The sequence below is a fragment of the Ambystoma mexicanum genome, chromosome 1q (genome assembly GCF_040938575.1).
Source record: "Ambystoma mexicanum isolate Mex_15411 chromosome 1q, UKY_AmexF1_1, whole genome shotgun sequence".
Taxonomy (NCBI): Eukaryota; Metazoa; Chordata; class Amphibia; order Caudata; family Ambystomatidae; genus Ambystoma; species Ambystoma mexicanum.
This window is the reverse complement of record NC_090922.1, coordinates 570,325,987-570,346,865: the sequence shown is the minus strand read 5'-3', so window position 1 is coordinate 570,346,865 and position 20,879 is coordinate 570,325,987. Positions and strand designations below refer to the sequence as shown.

At 45.9% G+C, this 20,879-nt stretch overlaps 1 protein-coding gene across 3 annotated transcripts in view; it reads right to left on the bottom strand.

Moving 5' to 3' along the window:
• The window catches only part of CCDC190 (coiled-coil domain containing 190), a 442,790-nt gene that overhangs the window by 180,676 nt on the left and 241,235 nt on the right, over window positions 1–20,879 (bottom strand). The window contains exon 1 of one of the 3 annotated variants that reach the window (XM_069641054.1): window positions 730–1,249. The exons of the other annotated variants lie outside the window; for them this stretch is intronic. The gene's annotated coding sequence lies outside the window, so the exon portion shown is untranslated. Of the gene's footprint in view, window positions 1–729; window positions 1,250–20,879 lie in introns of those variants that run through there. 3 annotated transcript variants of the gene reach the window in all.

Here is a 20,879-nt window from a genome sequence, read left to right as displayed (position 1 = left end):
ACTACATTGTACCCATGCGTACTTTGTGAACATGTTTGCGGATTTGTGGCCGTTTTAATCAGTGTTTCTGGCTTGTAGTCTGTGCGCTTTGCAGGTTTTCTTTCGTACATACTGCAGCAATGGGAGGCAAAGGAAGGCAGCCCGTATGTTGTCATGTTGTTTCATATTGATAAGGGGTGTGGGCATTGTATTTCCTGGGTGGGGAGGATGTATTTCTTGAAGCCCGTGGGGGAAGCAAATACTGTTCCACGTAGGGCGACATCGTGGCAAAGGCGGCCGCTGATACTGTCAGAAGAGATGCCCATTACATACCAGCTTGGAAAGCCTGCGCCACTTCAATGCAGAGACCTGTTTCTCTCCACAGGTTCAAATCCCAACTCGGTTTACCTCCACCTTTTATCCATTTGAGCTTGATCAAATGAGTGCCATTGAGAGGAGGGATTTTATATATCGTAACTGGGTCTTTTATAGTGCGGCTTCTGCCATTTTGACAGCCTCTTGGAAGTCAATAATAACACCACATACAGTACGCTCCAAAAGAGATTACAGCGTCTAGGCGTGTGCGATGTCTGTAGTATGCTGTTCTGAAATGAAGACGGCTATCGCAAAACAAAGCGTCAAATTGTAACCTTCTACTTAAAGCGCCAAGAGAGTGCGAGACTGGCGCCAATGCTCTATATAAGCCCAAATAACAACACAAAGCTGGAGGTTGAAGCAAAAGAAATGTACCTGGGTGAATTTAGCACGTGTTCTAATCTGTCACGAAGTGGGCAGCGGTGAAGACCTCGGTGACACTCCAGCGAGAGTCGCCAGCTCTGGGTGTCCTCGTCCCTTCTTAGGCGGCCAGAGTCTGCCCGCGAAGAAGACACCTCGACTCGACGAAGCGTGGACCGAGAGGAACGGCAAGTGGGAGAAAAAGTCATCAAGTGCCCCCGAAGAAAACCACGGAATGCCTGACGGACGCCCAATGTCTGACGCCTGATGTCCCTCTCGTTGGCCGCTCGGGCTCGGGTGCTTGGGCCCAGGCGGAGACGCAGCAGGAGGGGCACTGGGAGCCCGGCCGTTGCGTGTGCGTGCCAAGGCCAGCAAGGGTGGGATGCAGCCGTGTCTCTCCGCCAAGGCCTTTTGTACTCGGCCCCAGAGCTCTGTTAACATTAGCGGGTAGTAGGAGGAAGAAAGGACGGCCCGGGTTGCGTGGAGGGTGGAGACTGCGAGAAGCCATCGCTTGGTAACCGGGGTCCATGTGTGCTGCCAAAACGGCTCGCAAAGGAACGGACGTCGTCGAAGCTCTGCTGTGCAGGGCGGGGCCACCGCCGGGAGAGGACATTTTTCGCCCTGATCTTTTTTCAACATACATTCTTTGTACTTTTGGCTAACTGTAGGTGAAATAAACTTCAGCAGCACTAGAAAGCACAGAGGCGAGAGAAGCAGTGTGGAGTTTCCTCGAGTCTGTGCATATTGGCCTCTGCTGGAAGACTAGCGTTGCCAAATCAGTCTCTCACGCTTCAAAGGATGAGAAACTGAGTGTCACCAAGATGGGCGAATGTGGCTATTGCTATGCATAGCTGCAGGCGGTTCAGTTTTATATTGTGCATTTGTGCGCATAGTTATGTTAACTGAACTACTTCTTCACTCTGAGGCAGAGGCCCAGTGTTGTCGCTTGTCTTTCTCTGCACCCTGCCCTGTATGCATGGAATGCAGGAGTGGCTGGCATGGGATGCTGTGTGTGAGAATCTTATCTTCTGAATGGTTCTGAGAGGGTCAGTTGGAAGATGGGCTGACTGAGAGAGCATGCCGGTGGATCTTATCCCCATGTGATTTACCGGATGTTCCCTAATTGTATACCTATACCATGTACCTGAGGCTGGAACTTCAGTAAAGATGTTGCCTGTTCTCAGTGTCATCTCTGGTGAAGACCTTGACTTTACACCCAGCTCACTGCTTTTGACCACTTGCAGATTAGGAATAAAAAATGCATTTATTGAACATTTGAGATTAGTATAGTGCAGCACCGCTTATGCACCCAAAGGACATTTGGTATGAGCGTCCCCTGAGCAATCGTTAAGGGAGATGAGGGTCATTACGAGGTTGGAGGTAACCATGGCGCTATTAGTGCCATGGCTGCCTCCAAAACCTCACCGACTCCGCCCTGGTGAATGGAGCTATTACCGCCCCATTCCAAGGTTGGCGGGGCGGTAATTCCCCATTCACCAGGGCCCTTCCCCATTCCCATTGAGCCCCCATAGGGCTCAATGGGAATGGAGAGGGAGGTAATAACGGTACCGCAAATTGCAGTACCGTTATTAGCTCTAAGATCCCTTTGCGGGTCCTGTCCTTAACGCCTGGTAAAACCAGGCGTTAAGGGAGGACCCGCAAAGGGAACTCGTAGTAGGGCGGTAAGGGATTACCGGTACCAGTGCCCTTACCGGTACCGGTAATCTCTTACCACCTGGGTTGTAATGAGGCCCAAGGTGTTATGTTAAGATTCTTATACTGCACACTGTTGCCATCTACGTGCCTCTTGTCGCTCTGGCGTATCTGTAATGCAAGGAGGGTGGCAGGTATGTTAGTAAGACTCAGCAGGAAAAATAGCAAGAGAGCTGTGATGGGCTGTTGGCAGCTTCAGTTTGGAGAAACCGGTCACTGAGCATGCATAAGTGTGTTTTTGAGATTAGTATAGTGCAGCACCACTTATGCACCCAAAGGACATTCGCTATGAGCGTCCCCCGAGCAATCGTTAAGGGAGAGAGGGAAAAAGACAAGGTAGCTCAGTGTTATGTTATGTTAAAGGTTCTTATACCACGCACTGTTGCTACCTGCGTGGTCTCTTGGCGCTCTGGCGAATCTGTAATGCAAGGAGGGTGGCGGGTATGTTAGTAGGACTGAGTGGGAAAAAGAGCAAGAGAGCTGTGATGTGCTGTTGGCAGCTCCAGTTTGGAGAAACCAGTCACTGAGCGTAGGTGTTTTTTTCGGTCGGTAGTCGGCATGTGGTGTCGGGTGAGATTATGTGTGGTTTATTTCGTTATTGCAGTGTTTCTGAAGTGCGTGCAATTTGTGGTGCTCTAGAGGTATGTTGTTTTAGCTCAGAGCTTGAGAAGGTGAGTTTTTAGTACGTTTAGTTAGTGGCAGTACATTTCCTGTCCCTGCTTTTCTGATTAAATGCGACCCATATCCCTTCCCCTGTTGTTTATTCTAGTGTGTAGCAACTACCATCCCCATGGGCTCCTCCAGGAATGATGTGTTCCTTATGCCCCACAGTCAGTCCGAGAGCTGCATGGTTTCTGCGTCCAGCCGCATACTTTATGTGTGACGAGTTTCACAGCATCAGTGGTGCCATTTAGTGGGACAAATCTCCCTCCCCTGTTTCCACCTTGGGCCCTCCATGGAGAAGAGATACACTTCAAGCCTCCAACCACCCTTCCCAGTTAGATGCTTCTCTTCTCCCCTACCCTCCACTCCGGTCCTGCCTACTCCCCACTCCTTTTCTGTTGTGTGTCGTTTCATTGTGTTTGGGTGTTGTTCAGTCGTTTTCATTCCCTTCAGAGCTGAAGAGCCAGGTTTTTAGACGTTTTCTGAATTTTAGATGGTCCTCCATAGTTTGTATTTCTCTGGGGAGGGAGTTCCAAAGTTTTACGGCTATGCATGAAAATGCTGATCTACCAATGTTTTTCCTCGTGTATGGTTTAGGTTCTAGGCAAATGTCATTTCTGGATCTAAGTGTTCTTCTAAGCTTGTAGATGGTGATTTTCTTTTGTATGAATTCGGCTCTGTGGCCTTGGATTGCTCTGTGTGTTAGGCACATTGTTTTGAAGGCGATTTGTTTTTTGACTGGGAGCCAATGTAGCATCCTTAGCGCTGGTGTGATGCGGTCGCTTCGTGAGAGTTTGAGAAGTCCGGCAGCTGCATTCTGTATTCGCTGCAGTTTCCTTAGTAAGTAGTCCGGCATTCTGAGGTGTACGCTTTTGGCGTAGTCTATCCTAGACATGATGAGGGAGATGATGGCCAGCATTTTGTGTGGGAAGGAGAGGAAGGGAAGAATCTTTTTGATCAAGTGACGATGAAATGAGCATTTCTTAATTATCGTATTTACTTGAAGTTCTAGTGTTAACTTATTGTCCATTAGGAGGCAAGGTTTTTGACTACTTTGGATGGTGTGGGTGGCGTTCCCAGTTCTGTGGGCCACAGAATTTATTGATTGTTTCCTTTGTTTTGGGGTATAATCATGGTTTCCGTCTTAATTTTGAGGTTATTAGTGTTCATCCATTGCTATAGTTCTTTGAGACAGTCTGTTAGCGTTGGGTTTTCCTCTTTTTTATCGCTGATTTTGTACATGATTTGGGTATCATCTGCGTAGCTGTATCATGTGAAGCTGTGTGTTTTGATGAGGTTGATTAGTGGCGTCATAAATATGTTGACGAGTAGCAGGGATAACGAGGAGCCTTGTGGAACTCCACAGGTGATGTTGCGTGGTGCGGATTTGAATGGTTTTAGCCATACTGTTTCTGTTCTTCTGGACAAGAAGGATTTAGTCCAAAGCAGCGCTGTGTCGCTGATCCCTATTTCTTCCAACCTCTTGAAGAGGGTGTTATGGTTGACTGTGTCGAATGCTGCTTAGTTGTCAAGTAGTATCAGTGCCAAGTTCGTGCTGGAGTCTGCGTTGGTCTTTAGGTCATCCCATATAGAGAGTAGTGCCGTCTTCGTTCCTTTCATGGGTCTGAATCCTATGTGGGCCTGGTCCAAAAGTTGGTAATTTTCAACGTTTTACATTATTTGTTTGTAGACATAAATCCCTGATAGTTTTGTCAAGTAAGGAATATTTGAGATCGGTCTGTAGTTTGAGAGGTCTTCCACATCGCCCATTGTATCTTTGAGGAGAGGTTTGATGTAGGCAGTTTTGAAGGCTTGCAGTACTTTCCCCATTTCAAGGGACAGATTGAAGAGGTTTGGGTAGTATTCAGATGGTGCACCCTGTGTAAGGATCAATTTGTAGATGTCTGGTGGACAGAGGTCCATTGGGGAGCCTGCCTTGGTGACCAAGCTGCAGAATTTTTCTCTTGACATTTGTGTGTAACTTAATCTGTTATGAAGGGCCAGGGTTGGTTGGAAGTGCTGAACGGTCTGGTTGATCAGTCTACTTTGTATGATCTGATGTATGTTGGTGATGTTGTTCCTAAAGTGATCTGCAAGAACATTACATCATTTTAGTGAGGGCACCTGTGTGTTATTGCATCCAGGGGGATTTCTCATCTCGTTTACAATGTTAAATAGTTATTTCTGAGTGTTGGGGTCTTTTGTGATCTGGTCGTTGTAGTATTTCTTTTCGCTTTGAGAATTTCCACTTTGTAAGTTCAGATTTGTTTTTGATATGTTATTCTTTTGGCTTGGTCGTAGTGTTGTTTAGGTATACCAGCGAGGATTGGGGTTCACATCACGCATTCACCCGTTCAGTTCAGGGCCCAACAAACCCTCCCCCGTTATATAGTGGGAGTACTCAGCCAAGGGCAAGTTAGAACTGTCCTTTATTTTCTATAGCAGACAGGGATCATACAGGGAAAACGGAATTCTCCAGCAATCACAGCTCCTGAGCCTATGTCAGGGACTTTTGTCAAGGTCTGATGTCACAAATCAGGGATCTTCCCCAAAAACCTAAGAGCATGCATGATTGGGTGGTTGGAGTGGTATTGCCTATAGCCGGCACATATAGATGTTATCTAACTGGCCCTCTCATGTCAGGTGGCTTGCCTGAACCTTCTCCAGAAATTATCTATTACATTGGTGCAGGGTCGCAGGATTACCATTGGCCCTTGCGCTTTGCCATCCACCCCTGGATTTGTGTTCCCTGATTGGCTGGAGCAGGTCTCCCCAGGCCTGGGACCCAGCTCTGTGCTCAGCGCTCCATGAACCTTCTCATGGTGATGAGAAAGACTTTGTGTCCCCATTGTCGCCATCAGTATTACCTCTTGGCCTTAGAGAGTGCCTGTCGGGTTGCAACGTTGTAAAACAATACATGTATCACTTCATGTCTTCTTCGCTGGGAACTGCTCCTCTTCCCACCACGAGTAAATGGCCATTGTTCGGCTCTGCTGCACCACGCGGGTGAAGATCGCAAAATTAGGCTTTCTGGTTTGCAATTAGTGAGGATTGCATTCTGCTATTTTGTATCTAAGGCTTAGGAATGTTCTGCGAGCCCTGTCCTGGTGCTTCGTGCAGCCTAATTCTGTTTTTCTTCGCCCCTCGTTCTGATGCCTGTGGCTTCATGTAATTCTACTATAGTTATGCTATAATTGCTTATATGTCTATATTGTGCTATTTTTCTTATAGGTTCGTAGAATTTTGGCTCTTGCAGATCCATTACACAATCCTGTAGTTCCATATGGTTAGTTGCAATAAGCGTCTGCAAGCTGGCTCTGCATCTCTTGTTTCCTTGCGTTTCTGCGTTTCTGCATTTGGCTAATGAGAGAAAATAGTAAAGGCTTTTGAAAGTATGTATATGTTTCTGTCCTCTATCTGCAGAACTGTGTAAGCATGTTCTTCGTGTGTGCAGGTGTGTGTCTGTGTAACTTTGTGCATGGATACGAGTTTGCTACATGGCTAATGTTACTATGTCGTGTGGTGTCTCTAATGACGTTAGCACAGCTAGATACTTGTAATTAGTTGAGCAGGTCCGGTGAAGCACCTCCATCCATACCCAATTAGGTTAACCAGCTGCATAAGGTTTGAATGGTTGTCTGAGAGAATATTTGTTCGCATATTTGGATGCCACTGGCCCTCCTGGGATCTGGCCAAACAGTGACTGGCATCTCACATTTCTGGCTCTTCTGGCTGTCATGCTTATGGGCGTGAAGAGGAGCATTCCAGGGACCCTCTATTCAGTTGTTTTTTCTCCATTCTTGTTTCTAGTTTCCAGTTTGTTTGCTTTGAGGTGGGCCGTGAACCATCTTTCCACTGCTTTCTTTCGGGATGGGATTGGGTTTTTTTCTGGGAAGATGCTATCTATTGTTTGTGCGATCCATTTCAGGATTAGGTCTGTTTTCTTGTCTATGTCAGTTACGTCCAAGGTTGCAATCGATGGCTTTGAGGATTGCAGTTGTTCTTCTAGGTTACTGCTTTTGACGGTTCTCCAGATTCTTTTCCAGATCTAGGGGTTCTTTTGGTGCTTGCTGGGTGCTTTTGATGGTATTTGGGTCACAAAGGATATAATGAGGTGGTTGCTCCATAGTGTTTGGATTGGTGGTGCCGTTGTGATCAGGTTTTCATTGGCAAAGATTGCATCTAGTGCGGGTCCTGCTGTGTGTGTTGCTCTTTTCACCAAGCATCGTAATTTCATGAGTATAAATGTGAGGTTTGGTTTTGGGTGTAGGGTCAGGGGAAGGAAGAGTGATTCACTGTTTGGGATGTTCAGTGGGTTGGCTGTTTTTATTTTGAGGTGTTCTTTGTAAGCCACTGCAAGTCCTCCTCCTCTTTTTCCTTTTCTGTTTGCCTGTATGCATTTGAACTTGTCAGGTAGACAACTGTGCAGTATGACTTTGTAGTTTTCAGCTTGCCAGGTCTCTACGATAAATAGGATGGCGATTCCCCCGTCGCAAAGTATATCGTAGATCTTTGTTGTGTGTTTGGATATAGATCTGGCGTTGAGTAGGTTGCAGTGTATTTTCTTTTTTTATAGTGGCCTGTTTTGTTCTTGGTTGCGTCTTAAGGTGGTCTAGTTGGTGATGCTCATTATCCTCCGGATGTAGGTTGGGTTCACAGGGATCGAAAATTAAGCTTCTATAAGCAGGAGCTAAGAGCAGCTCCTGGGTATCCAGCATTAACCAGTGACCAGGAGCTACCACAGTGGGACAAGGAACTTGTACAAAGCGCTCTGTAAATATAACTTCCAAATAAGGTGCACAAATATCATTTTGTCCATTATTTATGACCGCTTATGCTTTACACGTTGAATAGATGTGTCCTGAAGTTTATTTATAGATTGTCCCAACGCACAGAGTTCAATAGATGTGTTTGTTCTGCATCAGTTGGCCTGGGGAGCCAAAAGTAGCTCCTGGTGGCTGTTGGTGTCAAGCTAACCAGGCTCTTCTAGGCTACAAGTAGGAGCTAAATAGCTCCCAGCTCCCCTCAATTTCGAACCCTGTGTTATGTCTGTGAGTTAAGTGAGCAACCGGCCACCTGCTGGTTCAAATCCAGACAGGGCCCATTCTGCACTTGACCCTTTTGAGGTCAATATGTTAACTATTGAACTGTGTAATGGTAACACCTACTGGTACATCGATCATCCAGCATTGATGTTACAATTTATGCTCAGCAGTGTGTTTAATGAATATTGATGTGCCCTTTTGCTGCTGAAATTGTAAAGTATATGCTGCGTGTGGGAAACTTCAGGTCTAAACTGGGGACGAGAGTCACACAGGAGGCCCAGATCATCAGTACGAGCCATGCTACACACTGTAACAAGTCACATATGGAATAAACTAACAATCAGGGGGTGGGGGCAGTATATACAGCACATATTCACCACTGTCTGAAAACTGCAGTGCGATGGAAGGAGTTGCACACTTTTCGATTATTATAAGGCAACTTCGGGGAACACTAGCTCAAGCCCTGTTGGACAAGCAGCAGCATTCTTAGCAGGCAGCCCACAAGCCCGACTTGCATGAACCTGCAGGCAACCCATCAAACAGCCAGGAGTTATTTATTTATTTTATTGGTTATATGTAATGCACACTATTGTAAGAAGATTCAATTCAACACTACAGCTAAGTCAATGCCTAGTCTGGGATACTGAATGGAAACCCTTATTGATATATCTTTATGTCCAGTTCATGAGTTCTGGATGACTACCCCTATATAACACCCCTCTCTTGGAATCCCCCTGACCCCACTGAGCCAAGAAGTAGTTCTGTTTTGCAAGTTTAAAAGGTTTATTTGAGAATTTAAACAATATATATATATATCACACTTTTATAATGAATTAATAATTGAATATCACACTTAATCTGAGCAGTAATCAATAATGGATAGTCTGGCACTAGCACACTTCTTTATAATCAATGATGAGTGGGTATAGGATGGATAAGATAGCAACAATACTTTTATGGTTTCAAATAGATGCAATGTGGAATGAAAATGCAGTACAGAAAATAACTTGATAGGATTTCAGCAAAAGACAATGTAATCACTTTCTTGGACAATTCACCCCCCCTTTATGCAATGTAAGGAGATGAAGATGAGAGCACACAGTTCTTAGGAATGCAATCAAATAGAATTCAGTTCAATTCCCCCCCAGCAGTTTATACAACAGATGGGAGTTTTGAAACACAGGCAAAATGCTTTGAATGTGGTGGCAATGAAGTGAGAAATATGCTGAAAATGCTTTTAATTCCCTTTAGGAGGTTCAGGGTGAGTAGTAGCTACTTGGGATGAGTTCAGGCTCACTTTAGCAATGATTCAGAGATGGTGATTAAGAGGCAGACGAAATTTAGCAGTTCAGGCAAAAGCAGCTATCTTTTTACAAGTAAAGAAATCGGGCCAAATCGCAAATCGCGGCAAAATTCGCAAGTGCGGGAATCGTGACTACGGAAGAAGTATAAGGAGTAGGAAGTCGGTTCTAGGCTTGTTGGAAAGGTACGATTCTAAGCTTTCAGAGGTAAGTTAAACCAAGTTCCTAGCCCAAACAGTTACGGAGTTATGAACGATTTTGTGAAGGTTGTTTTTCGGATTTGAAATTTTAAAAGTTCAAAGCGACAGGTTACAGCTTTGCAGCTGCAGAATTGACAAATGACAGTGGTGCAGCTTTACAAATGACAGGTGACAGTTAGGAGGCAGTTCTGGTTAGATTAAAATAGTTTGGATTAGATTATTTTAACTAAGAGATTGGTTCTGCACAGTTCTGCTAGGTACTCACAATATATTTTGAAATAGGCCTCGCCACGGATCCGGTCAGGTTTTGGACTGGACTCCGGTTCTTGTCTCGGCACTTCACAGTGATCTGGGTCAGCTCTCTGGTTCTGCTAACAGCGGTCTGGGTCACTCTGGATCTCTGGCCTCTGGTTCTGGATACTGCTCTGCTTTCTCTGGGTACAGCACTGCTTCTGGATCTTTCTGGCACAGGGTTTCAGGCCAGAATCAACAGCTGGGTCCGGCTGTGAATAGTCTGCAAATGATTTTTGGGCCTGCTGACAAATACTTTTGCTTGCAGTGGGCCTTCTTGGTTCAAAGTTCTGTAGTCTCTGTTTAGCTTGGAAGTCTAAGTGTAGGATCTCTGGATGTGAAGTCGTTGGTCAGCATGCTCTGCAGCAAATGGAATTGAATGTCTCTACCTGTCCCAGCAGTCTCTTTTTATGTGTTTTGAAAGTGGGTGTGTGCCTGGGCCTAGCTAAGCCTGCCCCTTTCTACTTGTCATTGGCCCAATTCTCCCCTCTCCCATGATTGGGGGAAGGAAATGTGAGTCAGAGTGATGCTGTAGGTTTTATGGGTCAGAGGATCCTCCCCTGGTCAGTTTGCCCACAAATCTATATTTGATTGAAATACATATTGCACAGATACACAGTTGTTTAAAATTACATGCACCCATCACATATCACATGAGGTATACTCTGTTCAAACTCTGCTCTTCCTGAGGGCTTGCATTAAAAAATGGCAACTTATTTTCGATTTTAGTGGGTTATGCAACATTGGTTCTTCATTAAAAGTTATACACATATACACAGGCTGTCCATACCTACTCCAGTAAATTCCCATATCTCTAGCTTAAACACAGAGTATGTGGTGTCAATAAATAGCAGGGTTTTGCCCCAGAACATCACAGAAATTGGAGTTTGGGCTTGAATCGAAGGTACATTTTTTAAATTAAGGCTCTCAAAGTTATACATTCCTGTCATTTGATTACAAAGAGTTATCAGTATTTTTGTAAAATATATATTTTGCTTTCAATTCAGTTCTCAGATTGTTGGAGTCTGCCTCCAAGACTTGGGTGGGTCAGAAACCATGCCTCTGCTGGCAGGCAGGCCTTTGTTGACAGGAAACAGTCAGAATCAACATATTCTATTCAAGTGCAAGAGCCTGTTGTGTGGTCTCTGGGAGGCTTAGGTCAGCAGACCAGGGGGTCACTTTGCATTTGGTTATTATGACCATGTGATATCCTGGGCTGTGGTGTGAATCTCTTGAGGTGAGAGGGTTTCCCAGGCTTCTGGCCTCTGGGAACAGCAGGTGGCTAATTTTTGATTAAAATGCAGCCTTTGAAGTCAGCTGAGTCAAATTCCTTTGTCAGCAACTGCACTCAGTTCTCCTGTCAGAGTTTAGACCGCTAGCGCCGCCTTGAGGATTTTGTTGGTACTGCATCCATTTTTGGGATCTTTCTTGGATGAATGCATTCCAAACAGGAATAGTTCTTACATGGTAGTAAATAATCCTTGCTTAACATTGTTTTGATGGGGCTCCTTACAGTAAAATGTTTATGTGGAACCCCACAAAAGGGTTGAATCTTTAAAGTGGTCCGATGAGCCACGATTTCAGCAACTTTTTGACATCAGTAACAGTGGATTTTGTTAACAAAGATCTTTCTTTACACTGGTGGGTGGCAAGTTAGGTAACCATTTTGGTGTGCGCACAAACTGCGTGGTTCTCCTGGTTTCTGGCGCACATGTGGGCTTTTTGGTCATCTTGGATTTTCTAAGCCCACAGCACCAAATGTTGCAGCATGATAGCTCAAACGTGGGTCAGGACACCTAACACTATACAGCAATTGTGTTTCAAGGCACATCAAGATAAGGTGGGAAGGGGTGAGGAAAGGTATAAAACAAAAACGTTCTTGAAAGGTCTTGAAACATTAGGTACGTGCAAGTGCTATAGAATGAGAAGGGGAGTGGGGGAGGGGAGAAGTGCAGGAGGGGTAGAAAGGAGGGAGACAAACAGAAACACTCTGACTAGGTCGTGAGACGATTTAGAACATGCAAGTGTGAAAAATGAACGAGGGGGAGAAAGGGAGGCGGGAAAGGCCAGGTGGGGTGTCGGGCCAAGGCTGAAAAACCTAGACATCACTGACCAGCTGGTCCCCACATCTTCTGCCAGGAATTGCCCACCACGTTCATGCTCCTGAGAGAACTTGAGTGCAACCTTGAGCCCAATAGGGAAATTATAATATCGTGTCTCCCTCATCTATGGAAGATGCCGAGTGATCTCCATTTCCATGCCACAGACACAATCCATTTACACTACAATCCTGGCACATGGCGTCACCTAGCCCTGCTTCCCCCAAATAATTTCACAAATATTTACTGACACGATGAGAGGAAGTACCACAACATAGCCTGCCCCATTAAGGCAGAATCTTTCAATCACATAAAAGCACAATTTGATGCTAAAGTGGCCTCCCTCAATGTGGTGGGGCCCCAAACCTGTACACACATGGACCTTATGTGACCAATGGCAGGAGAAGGAACAGGTGCATGCAGCACTCCATCAGTGTGCACATTGTCTGTGGTGTTGATCTGCTGTTTGTGCATTGGAGTGCAGGATTCCCCAGCTCCACCCATAACGCCATGGTCCTGGCTCAAGGCAACCTGTCTAGCATCATGGAGTCTTGCAAACATGTCTGGCATGACTCGTTCGTATGTACATGGAACCACATCACCTGACAAATGCATATCTTCACAGACATGTTCTGCACGTTTCCCTACCACATACAACAGGGTGCACAAATCAGAGTGAGTGCACACTAAGGTGACAAGACACATCCTGCAAAATGGATGTTGCCAATACAAACACATGTACCCCGAGGAGGCAGAGATTTCACGCCCCACATGCTATGTGTGAGTAGGACCGTAATTTCTGGTTTCAGCCCTTGTGTTTCGGTTCTTGTAGCTTCCCTTTCCCATTTCAAATATCCAACTACAATCAACAATACAGGATTGGATGGTCCACTCAGGCATGGCCAGGGACGTCATTTGGGTTCATCTGCAGGAGTGATTGCTGGATGGCTACCCCTAAATTGGTGCTTGCTACCCCTGTTGACTGCTTTGCAACTACTGTGATTTCAGCAATCTGACTAACAGGTATACACAGAGTAAGAATGCCTTCAGTTCATTCTAGTTTTAGTAGGGTCGTGTGTGCATGCTCACTCTGTGTATCAACCTACTTTAGCCGCGTTGCTTGACTAGAGATTGTTCTTTAGCACCCAGGGAGAGGTGCGGAATAGTCAGGAGGCAAGGAACATCGGTGAAATTTGCCAATAACCTCCTCTGTTCTCTCCCGACCACTTGAACCTCTCTTCCAGGGCCACCATTGTGTGCTTGCCATAGCACTCTGCACCTCTCGTCTGTGGGCCCCACACCATTCATGTCCTGGTGTCACTACCTTTGTGTCTCTGTCTCTCCACTCTCCCTTCCCATCCGCCACCCAGCTTCACCCTATTTACCTGCCCTGGTCTCTGAGGCCCACAGTTGTTCTCTCCCAAGCCACCATAGAAATAGTAAAGGGACATTCTCCCTTTACTATTTTCGGTGGAGGCCACCTTAGTTTGCAGTTGTTTTTTAAGAGAAATTGGGCACACATGAAAGTCGCTGTTGCAATTTCCCTTAAAAAGTCTTTTAGCATCCGGGACAAAGACTTGAATTGGGTAATAGCAATGAACACTGCTCACTTGGGCTAACTGGGCCAGTAACATCTATGAATCCTTGTGGGGTCCTCACCTGGCTCGGGGCTGCCTTGCTCAGGCTGGTGGGCTGTTACCGCCCATGTCTGCCTCAGTGCGCAACGCATTGTTTATCACTATAAAAATACAATAGCCTATCAACTATATGAAAGTTACATGACTCCACCTCCTATGATGTCATAGGAGTCAAAAATTGCGTGATGCTCTTCTGTTTCCCTAGGATGTTGGTGAAATGATGCCTTTGGGCATGGCATGCTATGACGTGAGAGTCATGCCCTAAGGTACCTTAGCAGACTACTCACCATATAGCAGGGGGTGCCCTTGAGGCACCCAAGGCACCTCACTGGGCATCACAATACCTCAAAAAACAGTAGGCATGTTCCTGAGGGCGTTTCTCTCCCTGATAAACGTAAGTCCCACCTGGCCTCTGTGTACTGCGGAAAAACATTGTGCATTCACTTTGCATGTCTACAACCACTGAAATGCAAGTCCTTTCCAAATTGCTGGAAATGGTGACTTACCGGTCAACCCCTGGCAGGCACACAAAAATGCTATCCACTAACAGAGCCACAACCCAATGGAGTGGGCATGTATTGTCTCAGCCCTCCCACCCGCCAAACACATTCACAAACGAACACACACACCAATAAGTTCAAACATTCATGCATTCGAACTGGGTCTTATGCTTTAATCAATTCCATGTTAACACGCAGAAAAAATGACTTTGTGATAATTTACTTCGAAGTGATTACTTCGAAATTGTACTTTAATTTTAGGTTTTTTCTAATTTGGGGGTGCCTCTCCGCATGCCCCCATCCCCTTCACTTCCACCACTAAACCCCTCCCCACTGCCTTTTTACCCCTTAACCCACAGCTACATATATATATATATATATATATATATATATATATATATATATATATATATATATATATATATATATATATATATATATAGATATATATATAATTTGAAGTAATTCGAAGTAATCACTTCGAAGTACATTAATGATTACTTCAAAGTTATTGATATGGTTTAAACAATGGGAGACCGTTTTATTTACCACCCTCTCCAGTCCGCATCATTGTGCATTTACACATGTTTTGGATCTTTTTCATGAGGGCATTCGGGCTTGCTTCCACATTTTCATGGAAGTATACCCCAAGTTCCTTAGAAACAGTCCCTAAAAATATGAAAGCAACAAGAACTTTGTGTAATGATCATGGGGCTAGTGGTGTAGCAGGGGTGCTGCAGCCCGCAAAAGTGTGACTGTCCAGCAGCATCAGATGGTCTGCGGGGGCCTCTGCTGCTCCAGCAGTCACTAGGAGGTGGTATTAGAAAACTAAGCAGTTAGAAGAATATCAGGAGGAGACGTGGGAGAAAGAAAGGAAGAGAGTTAAGATATTCAAAAGGAGAGTGGAGATAGGCCAGGAAAATTCTGGTGGGTCCTGTCCTAGGTAGGTGTTAGAGGTGGGAGGAGGAACAATCCCATGGCAAGCATCATACACCATGCTCAGAGAGGTGAAGGAGGGGAGTGAGCTCAGCACCCTGAGCAGAAGGGATAGCCAAGTCTCCTTCAGGGAGCTGAGAAGACTCTCCCCGTGTCCATCCCTGTTGGCTGCTAGGGGATCAGCAGCTCCAAGAAGCAGCATTACCTGAGGGAACACTAGACATTCTGATGGAGCAGAAACTCCTGCTGTACCTCTCCCACCTCAAGGAGTCGCAAGAAAACCTGCAGGCTGGGGACAGATCTACTTGGTCTCCATAAGAAGATGGTTGCAAGAAACCCTAAAACGTGAGACTGAGAGAGGGAGAAGAGTTTGGGACCCTTGGAAGTCCACAACATCCAATTTTGGGAACCCCTAGAGACCCGCAACATGGGACCTTTGGGAGACTAGAATTTTCTGGAACTTTGTTAAGCACTTTATTTTTCCCCCAAAATACCCTTCCTGCTATTAACTTTCTCTAGATACAACTCCCTGGAGATAATATCCACCCTGACTATTTTAGTTAATGAAGACATGTGTTTGTTGTTGCCGTCTTCTGTGCAGTTTATTTATTTAAGAATTTTAAAGCGCAAAAAACACTGGGCGAAGCCAAAGGGGACTGTACAAAAAAGCAATAATGGCAGCACATGTACAGCAAAACCTTCAAATACACATGAAACATATACATAACTCAAAAGGCAATCAGAAAACAAAGCAATTTGGCAGTACAAAGGCCTAAGAATAGGCAATTTTAAATAAATATGTGTTAATAACTTTTCGAATATGTAGAAGGGAAGGCTGAAGATAGAAGTTGGAAGAAAGTTCCAAGCTTAAGGAGCATCAGAATAAAATTGTTGAGTTAAAAAAGAACAGTCTGAAAGCACGGTACTTCCAGGTGCAAAATATCAACACTTCTGATCTTTATCAGAGCCCCGGAAATGTGCAACTTATTAGCCAGATAATGGGGCTGACCCACCACCACTGCCTTCTAGGAAGTGCGGCACACCATGCAAAGTGCATGGGAGTGAGCAGGAAGCAAGTGAAGAAAAATAAGGGTAGGAGCGACTAACATGCTTCAACTTCTGCATGCCCCCAACTAAACTGGCAGAAGAGTGCAATACCTTCCTCAAAGGATTTAGAGTTAGGGTGGAAGCACGAATACGCAAGAGGATAGCATTGTGTAATTAAGGTGTGCAAGAACCAAAGACCGGGCAGCCGTGTCGAAGTCAAGAAACAGGACCATGAAGTTCAGATTCCAATCGAGAACGAAACCCAAGGATTTAACAGAGTGAGCCAAGGTAGGGGTGTTACCTAAAGTAGAACATGGGGCCAGTCACTCCTGAAAAGGTGTTGGAGAAAAAGAAGAGGAAGAGACCAAGGGAAAATGTGTCTTAGAAGGATTTCATTTTAAGGCATGTAAAGACATCCAATCCTCGATGGCACCAAGGGAGTCCCTGGGGTGGAGACAAGACTTTGAGATATGTTGGCATACTGGTGTACCTTGATACCCATGCTAGCAACCACATCTCCCAGTCGTGGCATCAGTGACAGGATAGAACCCTGTGGGACTCCACAATGCAGGGGTAAGGGCGCTGACATGATGAGCCCACCTGTGCAGTCCCCTGCATACGTTACCCATGATAGATTTTTTTGAACCACAATAGTTTGATCGGGAATGCTGTTGAATGTTGCCACCTATGCAACACTGTCTCAGGCTACCAGGCTCGTTTCTAAGACTTGGGATCTGGCTGCAAATGTTTTCTGCAGCCAGTCAGAAGCCAGATGTCCTGAAATGTCCTAAAAGTAAGTATAAGACAATAAGTCTTGAGTCATGCGTACTTTCGTCATTATGTGCAGGGGTGTTCAGCGGCTGCCTGGAGTGCCAGCGTATAGGCGGCACACATGATGCTGATTCAAGGTGAGGTAATTCTGAATTGGATAGGTGGAAGCGGCAAACAATCCAAAGAGAGAAGCAATCAGTCTGAACGTAGGGCTGCTCCTGGGCCGGATCTCAGTGCAGCAGAAGGTCCATAGGTTGACAGCTCACCTAATCTGAGAGGAGTGGGGTGTCATTTGGGAGCCTGCACTGTGTCTGTCAGTTGGAGCTGTTAGGTGGTGCTTTAGCGCTCATAATCATATAGGGCTGTACAAAATGAAAGAAATAGAGTCCGGGGGCCGGGGGTGGGACTAGGATTTGCTAGGTGGTTATGGTGTTATGTTAGGGGCCAAATGAGGGTCTGCTAGTGGATATCTGAGATTGCGTCTAGGACTAAATGAGGGTCTGAGGGCTCGGCATGAGGTTCACCTAGATTCTAAATGAGGTCATGCTCTGAAGTATGTAAATGTGCACTCTAGGCTAAATGAGCGTCTGCTGGAAATAATAGAAGGTTCTATTATGCATTAGTACCCGGCGAGGGTCAATCAGATTGTAACAATCAATCTGATTGGCCCTCGCCGGGGCTTTACCCAACCATGAATCCCTCTCCCCACTACGTTCCTTCATGTCCCCGGTGGGGGTGGGGGACCTGTGGCAGCCACTCAACCAAAGAGGAGGCTCGGAATAGGGTAATCCCTTCTCCGAGCCACCACATGGCTGGAGACTGCCATCTTCCCCCGCCCGGGATCGAGGTGTTTTCCCTCCCCTGGCCGCACCCAATCCAAACAATCCCCTCCCACCCCCCGCCCTCCCATCCCCACTTACCTTCTTTTTGGTCCATTTCGGTAGCTGATGCACTGGGAACATTTCTGTCCCCCGCGCGTCCACTCCCGATCTGCGACAGGCCATCATAGAAAGGAAGAAGGGACTACACGTAGTCCCTTCTCTCCTTTCGATGATGGCCATTGTTTTTGTTTACTTTTTTAATGGGCGCCATGGAAAGAGAGACAGGACTACATGTAGTCTATTCTCCCGTTTCCATGGCAGCCATATTTTTGTTTACTTTTTCTCAATTTTCTTTCAATGGGCGCCATGGAAATGGAAAATGGACTTCATTTTCCCTTCCCCGGTGGCCATTGTTTTACATTTTATTTTCTGTTCCCTTCTCCGAAACAAGCGTTTCAGAACAGAACAAAATGCCTTTTAGCACCCCGGTTTTATGGGCCGGGGTACTAATAGCAATAAACTCCTCGCTGTGAGGGCATTACCGAGTCAGTTAATGCCCCGGGGCCTTTGTTAACCATGGGGCCTGGGGCATTACCTGACTCGGTAATGCCCCCGTGTCTCAGGGCTTATTGCTTAATTACATAATGGAATGACAGAGGCTAAATTAGGGTCTGCTAGTGGTTATAAAAGGACAAGCCTAGGAGTAAAGGAGGGTCTGCCTCGCGGGTGACTTGAGAACGAAATAAAGTTTGGATGCGAGTTATATCAAGGTGCACTGCACTAAAGACCAAATGGAGGTCAGCTAGATGTTCTGAATGGACATTTTACATCATTTTAATTTTTCTAATTAAAGCAGAAAACACTAGGAGGGCATTTCCCCCCACCAGGATCCTCCTCATTCGATACACGCAATTAAACAAAGATTTTGTTAAGCAGAACTTGAGGACTCTTCCTCATACTCGAGTCCATGATTTGGAGGTGCAGGGGCTTGGGAGCAACAGCATCATTTTCACTACCGAATGCATGACAATAGCCGTACATAAATAAATAACAGCCTGACACCAGTGAATAATAGTACTGAGCGAACAAGACTCAAGAGCAGGTCCCAATGCATGGCCGGCTTTAGGCATGGGTGACTCGGGCAGTCGCCCGGGGCATCACATTAGCCCCCCTGCTTCACCAGCTCAAGGGAGTCTTTCAAGGGCTCCCCTGTGCTGGCGTGGTGAAGGTGCCCAATTGAAATTAATTGCACACTGCTCTCTTGCTGGCACGGGTGCTCCAGCATGGGAACGGGTGCTTTTCATTCAAAAAAGTGCTGCTGCTATACCAGCACGGGGCAGCCTTTAGAAGGCTGCCTCCTGGTGGTTTGGCAGCAGCGCTCTATTTAGCAGAGCAACCCCAAATATGCCACACTCCTCATCCCCCACCATATACCGGTGAGGGGTGTACATTTTGTTTTGTCGCACCGGACCTTGCCAGACCTAAGGCCGGCCCCATACCAATGGGCTGAGCGGACGGGCCATTGAGTCCTCAGGGCCCTGCTCCTATTGCTATAAGAAGAGAGTTACCTAAAGAGTGCTGTTAGGAAAGTTCTTCTTTTTGCAACTCTAGCCCATTGACTTCAATAGAGTCTGCCAGCATGTCTGCATTGTTTCTGGATCTTTACTGATTTTTTAGACGAGTCAGGCGCACTTTGCTCTCTACTAGTGCAGGGAACGGCCTTCCTTTGTTTTTTTCCTTTACTTTTAATAGTGTAGTGCAAGCCAGTTTCAGTGGATACTTTGTGCCCATTTTATTTTTCTTTAAGTAACATCCCAGTTATTTTTGTGATGTGTACTGAACAAGCTGGTGGCAGTTAAATGTTATTTTATCTCTCCCTCCACCCTGTGCATAGCTGTGCACCTCTATTTTCTTCTGCAATAATTCCTTTTTGAGTACCATATGGTCATAATGGCTATTCCTCATGCTACAAGCCCTGTTCTTTTAGCCACCATCTTGGTTGTTGGCACTCTTTCTTCTTTCTCAGGTCATAAATTGCCACATAAGGCCATGCACGTTCATGGTAGTCCATCTCTGGGTTCCTGGTCAGTACTTTGTGTGTGTGTGTCACTGGGCTCAAACTGGGTTTTGAGACTGTATGGGTCCATCCACTCTTCAGCCAGGGCATGTCCTGTTGCTGAGCAGAATGTGAGGTGGTAGGCCATTCCTGATTGGACACCTTCCAACTGCTGGAATGTTGACTCCCAGATTCCAGCTTGCAGCAAGGCAGATACCATGGAACAGGGAATCAGTAGGGACAGTAAGCCTCATGAGAGGCTTAGCTGTAGGAGATTCACATGCTGTTGGTTTTGGGGCAGTCCCAGCCCACCTTCCATAGATGGTCTGGAGCTGCCACCGGCCCACAATCTGGATAGAATCACAGAGCCTGGAGCCATTTGAGATAGTTAAGCACAAGATCTAAGCGCCTGAAGCTGAGGGACAACCAGAGACCTGCTAGAGGATTGCTGTTATTGTCAGCATTGGCCAAGCAAGTGACTGCGCGTCAGACCTCTGCCTTCAACTTGACTGGGAAGACCAGAAATAGGTGTCTCACTCCTCTAAAATGGTGGGACCAACCAGTTTGGAGAAGTGCCCTGCACCATCCCTGCTTCAAGGTTGGATGCGTCGCTGGGTCTGTATTTGGCTTGCACCAGACTGAAACCAAACTGTACTTTTGCATGGGCACTTTCCCGCCTCATTGCTGGAACCTTTGGTGGCATTCTCAGGGCTCTGCTGGGACCTCAACAATCCGATGCTCCTCATCTCTCACCATGAGGAAAGGCCTGTGGGAACCCCTAACCCGAATGCACTGCTACTGAGGGCTTGCTGACCCTCTTGGGTATGGTTTGAATGTGGTATGAAAATAAGCATGGGTTTTATGAAGATAAAGTGAAAGGTTTTTACGGACTAAGCTGTTAGGCTCTAAGATAGAGGTAAGCACCTTGACGATCCAGGTTAAGAAATTAATTTTGTAAAATGTTAAATTGTCAAAAGATACATGAGATTAAATGTACACAGCGATAATGTATGGCAATGTTGCAGACACTGTGATTTGGTATATTACTTGAACAACTCTCCATAATAATGGAGTTGTGAAAAAAA